General features: G+C 40.7%; 3 non-coding genes across 3 annotated transcripts; 1 reads left to right on the top strand and 2 right to left on the bottom strand.

Moving 5' to 3' along the window:
- Positions 1-406: 406 nt before the first annotated feature.
- Positions 407-547, top strand: LOC148634711 (U4 spliceosomal RNA). Its single transcript, XR_015933412.1, has one exon. It is a non-coding gene; the product is annotated as a U4 spliceosomal RNA (small nuclear RNA).
- Positions 548-6,675: 6,128 nt separating this feature from the next.
- Positions 6,676-6,746, bottom strand: trnag-gcc (transfer RNA glycine (anticodon GCC)). Its single transcript has one exon. It is a non-coding gene; the product is annotated as a tRNA-Gly (tRNA).
- A 4,403-nt stretch (positions 6,747-11,149) lies between these two features.
- LOC148634709 (U4 spliceosomal RNA) lies at positions 11,150-11,291 on the bottom strand. The gene has a single exon (XR_015933425.1). It is a non-coding gene; the product is annotated as a U4 spliceosomal RNA (small nuclear RNA).
- Positions 11,292-12,310: the final 1,019 nt, after the last annotated feature.

Below are 12,310 nucleotides of genomic sequence, written 5' to 3'. Positions count from 1 at the left end.
GTCAGTCGTCCCGCAGCCACGGGAAGTGGGACACAAACATGCTGCAATGCTTTCAAGACGTTAGGATTTGTTTGTGCAACATCCAAGAAGAGTACTTGTGGCTTGAATGTGAACTGTACGTGCCCGCCCCCTTTCCTCTGTAGTGCATGAGTTCCTCCCGGCATGCCCTTCGTCATTGTTCTGTCATCTTGTATTTAAAGGGTTGTATTTCTGCTGCTGAAAATAAGCAACGGTTTTCTCACAACGCCCTTTGTTCCCAACGGAGCCCTTGTCTGTCATGAAATTCTTCAAAACCTCAAGCTAGAAGAAGAAGAAGACGACAAATATGAAGCGTTATAGCAACGACATGCCATGAGACGATCGATAACGATTTCCATAGGATCCCCGCGGTTGCCCGGCAACCGTCAGCTTTGCGCAGTGGCAGTATCGTAGCCTGTGAGGTTTAGCCGAGGCGCGATTATTGCTAGTTGAAAACTTTTCCCAATACTCGCTTCCACCGGTTTGCAATACAATCGGCGAAAGCAATTTTTGACAGTCTCGTCAGAGACTGAGCAAGGTGTTTAAAGACAGATTTGGTCACGGTGATATCATGGTAGAAAGAAACGAGCTTGTTACGTGTCAACAGAAACGCTCTTTAGCTCTTTCAGCTTTATGCAGAGAACAGCGTCTGTCGAGATTACTTTTGTGTCAGCGCGAAACGCCGTGTGCTGTCAGTATGATTTCATATTGCTCATAGCGGCGCCTGGCTTTTGTCTGTCAAACGTTAGGTTGCGCTTCTTCATGCTGCATCGTCGGCATGAGTGGAGCATTTTAAACGTCTGTACTTACTGCGCCCCATAAGAAATCGTTTGTCCCCATTCAAAAGAGATTGTGCGATGTCCTGCAGCGTTCGCAAAGCAAACCTTTGACAGTTTGAAAAGAGGAATTTATTCTGCTTCCTGTGCGTGCAGTAGTTACAAAGTTGAACGTCTTTACACGATCTGCTGCAGTTTTCAGTGGGTGGGCTTTGTCAAATGGCTTGGAAAAACGCACTGTGTTTCGGCTCGGGAAACATCATGAGCAGTGTCCTGCATGTTTTCTTTGTATAGCTGTCTTTTAACGCATACAGAATTCATTCGAAATCATTGATTTCTCCAATTAACAAGGGTCCCTTTTTGAACCTGCCAGAAGCATTCTTTCAATGGAACAGATTTACTCCGGGGAAGGGCAGCATGACATTGAGAGTAGCTCAAGCTTTCAGCACCTTTATCTGACTGCATGTATGCAGACACTGCTCAGAATCCCCTGTAAGATTCTCCTTCAATTCCGTTTTGCAGTGCTTTAGCTCTTTCAAAAGGCTTCGCTTTGCTAGTCACAATCCAAGGCTCATGACAGCATTTGAAAACATTCGCAACTGCGTTGGCCGGGAATCGAACCTGGGTTAACTGCTTTGAAGGCAGCTATGCGCAACACTGGCTCGCTCCAGAATAAATCTCACGTCGAGGGCATATTTTTTTCCATTTTACCGTGAGTCGTGCTCAGCTGCACAGAGGAGAGAGCAGAGCAATGAGGTCACGGGGACAGGGGAGTCACACGCTGGCGGTTTGAATACGCGGAAGATCACTGAGGGATCCTCAGTATATGGACCCTCCGTGCGCCATCAGTCCGCACTCCGGACTCTGAATCCTGCCATCCGAGGTAAGATCTCGGCGGAACCTGAGGCGCAGTTCCTTCTTAAAACGTAATCTGGTGAGCATTTCTAGAATCGTACTTGTATAGATGCAGCCTTTAATGTGTTGCTAGGTTAAAATTGATGACTTCTTGTATTTCAGTAGGCAACTGCCCTCTTGATTTCGGATTTAATTTCTTTATTACAGGGGCGCTTTTATGAAGACAGAGTCATGTTCAGGTACTTTGCTTGATGGAGGAAGCTCATTTCGGACTCTGTGATCTGCTCACCTGGAAAGGTCTGCTATACTACTACAAGAGATAAGTAGAGTCTGGAAGAAGGGACAATTTTATGATGCTTTGGAAGATAATGTTTTTTTTTCTTATACTGAAAATGAAAGGTAGTTGTTTCTATATGGACTCAGTCTTTGGAATTTGTATATTTATATATTTCAGTGAACCCTCAGCCATTCCTTCTGTATTGTAATTCAATTTCTCTTTTAAAATTCCTTCCCCACTTCTAGGACCTGCAGTTGCTAAACTCCACAATGGCTTCTATTGGAAAGTCTGTGACTGAGACCAAGTAAGTGTTCATTATGCTCAAACTATGAGAGAGAAAATTAAGGATAATTTAAGAAATCAGTCTTAGCTTGTTTCTATACACAGATGGTATTATTTATTTTCAAAGGAAACCCGCGAGGATTCCCCTGGTGTGCAAGATGTGCCTGAATACTCTTGATCAGCTTCCTGCTCACTTGAAGAGGGCGTGTATGAAGCACGCCACGGCAGAAAAGATCAGGATGGCCTCTCAACAGGCGAGGGAGGACATGATGAATCACCTGAAGAACGGGGTCATCGTGGATTACCACAGAATAGAGATCGTGTCTGGTGAGGCAAACAGGATAGTGGTTGTAAGACTGCTAGAGTCCTTGGGCCTTTTTGTACATGGGAAGCCTGAAGACACATTGGCAAGGTGAGATATTTTTAATCTGTAAGGCTTCTGTAGTTTCTTTTTGAAATCATTGTTACAACATATTATGTAAAAGCATGTTGAAAAGAATCTACCTGCATTCCAGCGGCCCTGAGCAAGAGGCCGCTGTCCAGGAGGAAGAGATGCCAGAGGCTGCTCTAGAAACTGAAACAGAAGCGCATAAGGAAGGGGAAGATGTGAGCTCTGAAGAACTCTATCAGCAGTAAGACTTTTTTATTTTTCAGATGTATCTATTTTTTACTAAAATTCTAATTTGTCTTATAGGTATAAAATGTTTAAACCGGTGTTTTATATCCTTACAGGCCCTGAGTAGTTAAAAAGTATCAGCAGGCCGGAAGAGAGTGGCCCAAGCTGGACTCTATAGAAAGCACTCCCTGGATGCTCCTCTCCTGATTGGATTCAAACAGTACCTTACCAAGGATCTGGGAGTGGCAAATTATTCTCAGGAGGTATTTATTTTTTAAAGGCATTTAAAATTAAGCAATGGTATCTTCATTGTAAATGTTTTTATTTCTTAGCTTAAAATTCACCCATGTGAAATGATGTCAGCCATAAACATCATGACTCTATATTTCCTACCTGAATCTATTCTACTTAAATTATTACATTATACACAATTTGAGTTCATTTTAAAAAGTAAAAGGTAATGAAAGGAATGCATTTTCATAAGAAAGATAATACCGATATGCATGTGATAATCTTCCTTATATCATGTAGTGCATCATTTGGACACTTTGTGGGCTTCAAATACAAAGAAAATCATGTTCTATGGTACAAGATAAATACAAAACTTAAGCTTCTTTATAAAGCATAAGCAATCATTTATTACATCGCTTCTTGAATTAAATCTTTTGACAAGAGGTAAGACTTCTGTTACATTTAAACCCATGTTTAGCTGTGTTTTTTAGATTTAACTGAACCAATTTCTGTGTGTGATAATGTCCTTGAATTCTGACAACATCACACTAAATTACATGATATAAAACAGCTAATGTTTCTAGAGATAAAGTTTCTGAGATGCTTCTAATTACTTTTTATTACCAGGGACAGTTTAATTCACCTTGTACAGTACTGTAAGACCAAGATACTTTTTTTAAAAGTTATTTAACATTTTATAGAACTTTGTCTACTATGGCAACATGATGTGCTTGGTGAAACTTGGAAAAATACTGCTTGGCCACTTATCTTAAGATAAAGATAGGATAAAGGTTTATCTTTTGCACCTACCTGACCCCCAGGGAAGGCCAATGCTTTCTAAGTTGATGGTTCCCTACAGTAGACTGTACTTTAATTTCAAAGGTAATGTATATTGACCCAAATCAGTTTTGGAATCCAATCTACTGACGAGATGGAGCACATCCTTTTTTCAGGATTTTAGCATCATACGTTTGGTATATTTAGTCCCTAATGCTGAAAGAAATGATCATAGAACATTTGGACACTTTGTGGGCTTGAAATACAAAGCAAATCATGTTCTATGGTACAAGATAAATACAAAACTTAAGCTTTTATTTTAATTAGATTTGTTTATAAAGCATAAGCAATCATTTATTACATTAATATATGTGAAAATAACATTTTAGCATCATACGTTTAGTATATTTAGTCCCTAATGCTGAAAGAAATGATCATAGAACATGACATCTAACCTTACCTGCGGTGTTTTTAATCCCTATTGCTCAATGCACGGTGAAAGCATTCCATACATGTGTCTGACAATGAGGAATGGGCCCCTGAGACAGTCATTTGCCTGTTTCACAAATGATCGTATTTTACTAGAGATTCTGTTTGGGATTCAGATGTGCATTCGGACAGCAATCCCTTTCAAGAAATGATACGTTCTGGATGAGGTCAAAGGTGCTGGAACACTGTATCTAGGATGTGTTTGCAGAGACTGTGTGTCTCCTGCTTCAACGCAGTGATAAACAGATGTGCTCCTTTAATTTATTGGTACATGCCCAGGGCAGTAAGCAGTCTGAGGATTTATTTCCAGATGGCATAGAGCAGTGAAGCAGTGAAGTAGTGCAAAACACTGGATCATTATATTATTAGAATCTATTCTACTTAAATTATTACATTATACTCAATTTGAGTTCATTTTAAAAAGTAAAAGGTAATGAAAGGAATGCATTTTCATAAGAAAGATAATACCGATATGCATGTGATAATCTTCCTTATATCATGTAGTGCGTCATTTGGACACTTTGTGGGCTTGAAATACGAAGAAAATCATGTTCTATGGTACAAGATAAATACAAAACTTAAGCTTTTATTTTAATTAGATTTGTTTATAAAGCATAAGCAATCATTTATTACATTAATATATGTGAAAATAACATTTTAGCATCATACGTTTAGTATATTTAGTCCCTAATGCTGAAAGAAATGATCATAGAACATGACATCTAACCTTACCTGTGGTGTTTTTAATCCCTATTGCTCAATGCACGGTGAAAGCATTCCATACATGTGTCTGACAATGAGGAATGGGCCCCTGAGACAGTCATTTGCCTGTTTCACAAATGATCGTATTTTACTAGAGATTCTGTTTGGGATTCAGATGTGCATTCGGACAGCAATCCCTTTCAAGAAATGATACGTTCTGGATGAGGTCAAAGGTGCTGGAACACTGTATCTAGGATGTGTTTGCAGAGACTGTGTGTCTCCTGCTTCAACGCAGTGATAAACAGATGTGCTCCTTTAATTTATTGGTACATGCCCAGGGCAGTAAGCAGTCTGAGGATTTATTTCCAGATGGCATAGAGCAGTGAAGCAGTGAAGTAGTGCAAAACACTGGATCATTATATTATTAGAATCTATTCTACTTAAATTATTACATTATACTCAATTTGAGTTCATTTTAAAAAGTAAAAGGTAATGAAAGGAATGCATTTTCATAAGAAAGATAATACCGATATGCATGTGATAATCTTCCTTATATCATGTAGTGCGTCATTTGGACACTTTGTGGGCTTGAAATACAAAGAAAATCATGTTCTATGGTACAAGATAAATACAAAACTTAAGCTTTTATTTTATTTAGATTTGTTTATAAAGCATAAGCAATCATTTATTACATTAATATATGTGAAAATAACATTTTAGCATCATATGTTTAGTATATTTAGTCCCTAATGCCGAAAGAAATGATCATTTGTTTAACATGCACGGGTCTGTCTCAAAGGATGCAGTACTCCTGAAGGGTCTCAAACCCTACATTTCGGATGCCTAGCTGTATCCCTCACATGTGGCACCTCAGAATGACTTCTAACCTTACCTGTGGTGTATTCAGTCCCTATTGCTCAATGCACGGTGTACATACTGCATACATGTGTCTTGAGAATGAGGAATGGGCCCCTGAGACAGTCATTTGCCTGTTTCACAAACAGGAACCTGGACCTAGACCTGGCCCGTACAGGGCTCAAACCCGCGAACTTGGCGTTATTAGCACCACGCTCTAACCAACTGAGCTAACCGGCCTCACGACAGTGCTCCTCTCTGTGCTGCAAAAAATCAAACTCAGGGAATTTCTTTTGTCCTCCTTTGAATAGAAAGCCGTGTAATTCAGTGTACGGGCTTTCTCGTGCAGTTTCATGGTTCTTGTAACCCAAATCCTACACTGGCCTGAAGTGCCCCCCCATTTCACAGCATTTTTCAGCTGATTTAAAATGTACCTAAAGGAGAAGCATTATTGAAGACCATCAATTACCAAGAGCTTTTGTCAAAGGTTTTGGTGGTCATTTTGAATGACCACAGAGCGCTGTGACCTCGGTTTTACATCTCATCCAAAAGACAGCGCCCTTTTACAACACAGCATCTCCGTCACTATACTGGGGCATTGGGACCCGCACAGACCTCAGGGTGAGCGCCCCACCGCCGGCACCATTAACACCGCTTCCAGCTGGAAGCTTTGTTTTTCCCTGTAGCTCATCCTCATCCAGGTACTGACCTGGCTCACACCTGCTTAGCTTCAGTGGGTTTTCAGTTGCGAGTTGCAAGGGGATGCAAGTGATGGAGCCGCTCGCTGCAAAAGCCACTGCATTGGCCGGGAATCGAACCCGAGCCTCCCGCGTGGCAGGCGAGAATTCTACCACTGAACCACCAATGCTCAGTGCCTGGGCCTTCAAAAAAGACGCTTTTTTGGTGCTCTGTGCAAAACGCGTTGACATCTGCTTCCAGCTGCAAAATGCCATTTGCGGACGCTGAGGAACTTATTTCCAAGGCAGCGGGTACAAGCGATTGGGCGTTTTAAAACCACCAGGAACAGCAAAGAGGCGCGCTTCTTTGCTTGTGCCGAAACACACCGACTGAAGGCGGACAACGTAGTCGGCAGGATTGGAACCTGTGCGGGGAGACCCCAATGGATTTCTAGTCCACCGCCTTAACCACTCAGCCACGACTACAGCAAGCCCCACCGCCGCTGCGTTCTTGCTACAATCTTACCTGGATCGCGAGGCGCCGGCGGAAGCCTATTTCAAAGTCGTTCTCCGTTTCAAAAAAACATTTCCAAAATACAAGCCTTGCAGACAGACACGCCTCAGAGGACTTAAGGGTGGCTTCATGTCGGAATGATAAAGTCTCCCCGTCCGGACATGAAAATGCCACTTTGTTACACACAAAAAAAGAATCAACAACAGAGAAATGCCCACAAGCATTTGAAAAGCCGCACCACGTCGCACTTGAAATAGCTCTTACATTAGTGGTAGACACAGGAATCGCCTTTTTATTTACGCTCTTACCAACGCGATGGAAAGCAAAACAAAGCAAAGCAGAGCAAAACAAAACGAACAAACGAAAACCCTCACGTCCCGCACTTGCATATAACGCCGTTACGTGCCCAAGCGGTATTGTAGTCATCCTAGCACTGCATCCCGGGTCGTACGGTATATGGGAACGAGCACACGCCACGAATCGTCTCGAATCACTCCCTACAGCTGTAAGGCGCCTTGAAGCGTGCACCCCCAATATTCTTCTTTGCGCATCTGTGAAAGGTAAACTCTTGAGCAAACTCTGAACCAGCTCTAAGGAAACTAATCCGATTAGACGTTACTTTGACTCATCCTTTAAGGGACCCTTGTTAATTGGAGAAATCAATGATTTCGAATGAATTCTGTATGCGTTAAAAGACAGCTATACACAGAAAACATGCAGGACACTGCTCATGATGTTTCCCGAGCCGAAACACAGTGCGTTTTTCCAAGCCATTTGACAAAGCCCGCCCACTGAAAACTGCAGCAGATCGTGTAAAGGCGTTCAACTTTGTAACTACTGCACGCACAGGAAGCAGAATAAATTCCTCTTTTCAAACTGTCAAAGGTTTGCTGCAGGACATCGCACAATCTCTTTTGAACGGGGACAAACGATTTCTTATGGGGCGCAGTAAGTACAGACGTTTATAAAGCTCCACTCATGCCGACGATGCAGCATGAAGAAGCGCAACCTAACGTTTGACAGACAAAAGCCGGGCGCCGCTACGAGCAATATGAAATCAAACTGACAGCACACGGCGTTTCGCGCTGACTCAAAAGTGATCTCGACAGACGATGGTCTCTGCATAACGCTGAAAGAGCTAAAGAGCGTTTCTGTTGAGACGTAACCCATTGGGCAAAAGACGTATAATATACGTCTATTAAACGCATATCTTATACGTCTAAATGTGGTCTACAATTCGTCTAGAATGAAATTCTAATATACGTCTAAAGTAAAACGTCAATTATACGTCTATATTTAGACGTTCATTATACATAAATGGTTGGAGTTCTATTATACGGATACATTTAGAGGACTATTATACATATATGGTTGGAGTTCCGGATAACTTTAGAGGTCTATTATACGTATATGGTTAGAGGTCTATTATACGTATAACTTTAGAGGTCTATTATACGTATATGGTTAGAGGTCTATTATACGGATAACATTAGAGGTCTATTATACGTATATGGGTAGAGGTCTATTATACATCAAAGATAGATTTTATAGGTGTAGAAACAAGTAAAACAAGCCAATGATTAGGTTTAGAAATGTATTCTGAAAATACACATTCACACCTGAAACATATGTATTTCAAATTATACATTGTATACAATCAATCAACAATCAACATATGGGCAATAATCATAAAAACACAACTAGTCTTAAACTTCAGCTACAAATTCTGGTAACATGGCAATATACAGTATAGTAATGACAAACACAAAACTAATTACATTAACACACTAACTCAAAACCACATTTTGATTCAAATATACATTTTAAAATGTACAACTTCTATATTTCCAAGAAAAAAATATTACATAAAATATAAAATATTACAATGGAAGTTAAGACGATTTTTGTCCACTATTTGCAAACCCTGTCTAATTGTCCTAACAGTTAGAACCAAAAACCTATTATTTTCAGAGTCCAGATCTCTTGGCCCCCTGCCTTGCATATGCATTCTTCAAGTAACACATTGCGTGCTCCTTTATTTCTTTTTCTGTTGATGTAGGGTGGGACTTCAGCACCGCAGCTAGGAGAAAATTATATAATATTACTTCCCAAATAAATGATGATTAATATCTTCTTTAGTATAATCTAAAAAATGAACGGTTTACTAAGCTCAAAGCTGAAATAAATGTATAAAATTTGGCTTGCATCATAGCAGTTGAGCAATAAAGTCTGTCCTAATTAATGAGTACCCAAAGTTTGAAAGTACAACATAGAATAAGAATAAGAGAAACGGCAAAACGATTTTGTGTCATCTTCCCCATTCACACTATTTTATGTGCCATTTTTTTGCTTATTCACATACTATTTTAATCAAAATAATATTAAGAAAGATCTGTATGTATTCAGATAGTATTATTATTGTTCATACTTACTCGTCAAAAGAGGATTGCTGAGATATTTTCGGATATACTTCTACGTTTGAAAAACGTGTCCAAAATGGTGACCAACGAATACTAGCAATGCATTGTGGTATATAACCGGAAAATATGCTGGGTTCGATATTTTCTCAACGTATGCGTTTATTAATGTTGTCGATATTATGGTTGAAATTTAACATTGATAATACATCGCTGCTATGAGCTGATGTGCAATTTTAACGCATGCAATAAGTAAGGATCGGTCACTGTTGTATGGTATTATATATAATGACATTATGGAATAGGATGGGGACAGGCCTGGCATCACGGGGGGAGGGGGGAATGTCGCCCCTTCAGTTTTGGGCAAAAAGTTTTACCTAACTTAATTTGCACCCTAAAAAAATAGTTGTACTTTGTCAATGGTCAGACAACACTAAATGACACGAACAGTCACTCAGTCTGTTTGATGGGCAGAAGGGCTATCCGTCCAGGAACTGCGCATATTATTGAGTGTCAACATTACGATCCTGTTTGCTCAGGTGGACCGATTCCTTGCAGTAGTTTATCATTATACTTAAAATCGTTATATAACTAGGACTAGTTATAGCAGTCTGTGCTTTCTGTTGGTTTTACAACATTTTTTTCTTAACGATTCAGAACGTCCATGTAGCTGCAAAAATGAACGCTTATGGTACTTTTCGCTCCAGGCAATACAAACCTTGAGAGTGACGAAAAATGTGAAACTGAACTTCATCGCAAATACCAGATTGCTAGTCGTTATCTTCTATCATGAAGCACTAATCAATGGCATAGCTGCAAGATTTCATTTGGGTAGCTGCACCGTACAGCTCCGTTTCAACCGAAATATCACTCCCCCCTCAGAATTTCAGACACCCCCCTACAGATTTTTCCTCGGGCACCGCGCACTGATGGGGGACTTTTGTCAAGAAAATAAAAATAGAAACTCTATAGGCACTCAAACATTTTACTGTTTTTTTTCAGGCAGGTGGCAAGACCCCCTCAGCAAAACCCTTGTATGCCAAGCTGTGGGCATTGATTCGTCGAATATACGTATATTTACGGCGAAATTACGGCTATACGTATATATACGTCGCCTCGACGTATAATCAACGTTGAATTGCAACCGTAAAATCGACGACATGAATAAACGCATATATTACGTCGAAAAAACATCTAACACAGTGCCTGAGGCTTTTTACTGTATGTATCGTGTGTGCCGCAACTAGGAGTATACGGCACTCTGCACAGTGTACGAAGTAAATTATTTTCGCAGTAATTAATTTATTATATTTACTATATTTATTATACACGTGTAAATTAATTGCTGCGAAAATAATTTACTTCGTACACTGTGCAGAGTGCCGTATACTCCTAGTTGCGGCACACACGATACATACAGTAAAAAGCCTCAGGCACTGTGTTAGATGTGTTTTCGACGTTATATATGCGTTTGTTAATGTCGTCAATTTTACGGTTGCAATTCGACGTTGATTATACTTCGAGGCGACGTATATATACGTATAGCCGTAATTTCACCGTAAATATACGTATATTCGACGAATCAATGCCCACTGGGAACAAGCTCGCTTCTTTCTACCATGATGTCACCATGACCAAATCTGTCTTTAAACACCTTGCTCAGTCTCTAACGAGACTGTCAAAAATTGCTTTCGCCGATTGTATTGCAAACCGGCGGAAGCGGGGTATTGGGAAAAGTTTTCAACTAGCAATAATCCCGCCTCGGCTAAACCTCACAGGCTACGATACTGCCACTGCGCAAAGCTGACGGTTGCCAGGCAACCGCGGGGATCCTATGGAAATCGTTATCAATCGTCTCATGGCATGTCGTTGCTGTAACGCTTCATATTTGTCGTCTTCTTCTAGCTTGAGGTTTTGAAGAATTTCATGACAGACAAGGGCTCCGTTGGGAACAAAGAAACCCGTTGATTCTTTTCAGCAGCAGAAATACAACCCTTTAAATACAAGATGACAGAACAATGACGAAGGGCATGCCGGGAGGAACTCATGCACTACAGAGGAAAGGGGGCGGGCACGTACAGTTCACATTCAAGCCACAAGTACTCTTCTCGGATGTTGCACAAACAAATCCTAACGTCTTGAAAGCATTGCGGCATGTTTGTGTCCCACTTCCCGTGGCTGCAGGATGACTGACATGAACGGACAAACACAATCTGTGGCGTTTAGCGTGACATAGTCTTGCAGGCATCGTGCTGTCTCACTGCAATACTATACCGCTGGAGGAAACAGTCCATCTGGCCATGAAACTCATTTGAACGTCTAGCTACAGCAACTAACAATATCATGATTTATTCAGGATGTGTGGAATCAGCACGTCCCGGAGACAGCTTCCGAAATCGTGAGCATTCTCTGGTGGTAGGGGCGTTCAAGATGACGCTCAGGTGGGAGGTAAAGTTTAGTGTTTGAGGATTTTTTTTGAGTTTTTCATGACCTGAATGTTAATTTTTGCTTTTTTTGACTACAGAAAAATAAGGACTAAACACTACTTGTTTAAACTTCAGTTATAATTGAAAGAAAAAAAAACGATTTTTTTTAGGTTTAAGAATTTCGATATGAGTAACACTGGGAAAAGAAAAGAGAGTGCTGGGTCTTCGAAGGAGAAGTCTAAGAAACCTCAATCGTATATGTATAGCACTACAAGAAAATTGATGGCAACTAAAGGGAAAAGTGAAGCAGCTGGAGGGGACGTGGAAAGAGTGCTGGAGATGCGCTCGTACGCGAGCGTTCGCAGCCCAAGTGAGACTCAGCTGCCAGAGGAAGAGCC

This window comes from Lepisosteus platostomus, unplaced genomic scaffold (assembly GCF_059453375.1).
Source record: "Lepisosteus platostomus isolate fLepPlt1 unplaced genomic scaffold, fLepPlt1.hap1 Scaffold_30_H1, whole genome shotgun sequence".
NCBI classification, from domain to species: Eukaryota; Metazoa; Chordata; class Actinopteri; order Semionotiformes; family Lepisosteidae; genus Lepisosteus; species Lepisosteus platostomus.
This window is presented reverse-complemented; position numbering and strand designations above follow the sequence as displayed.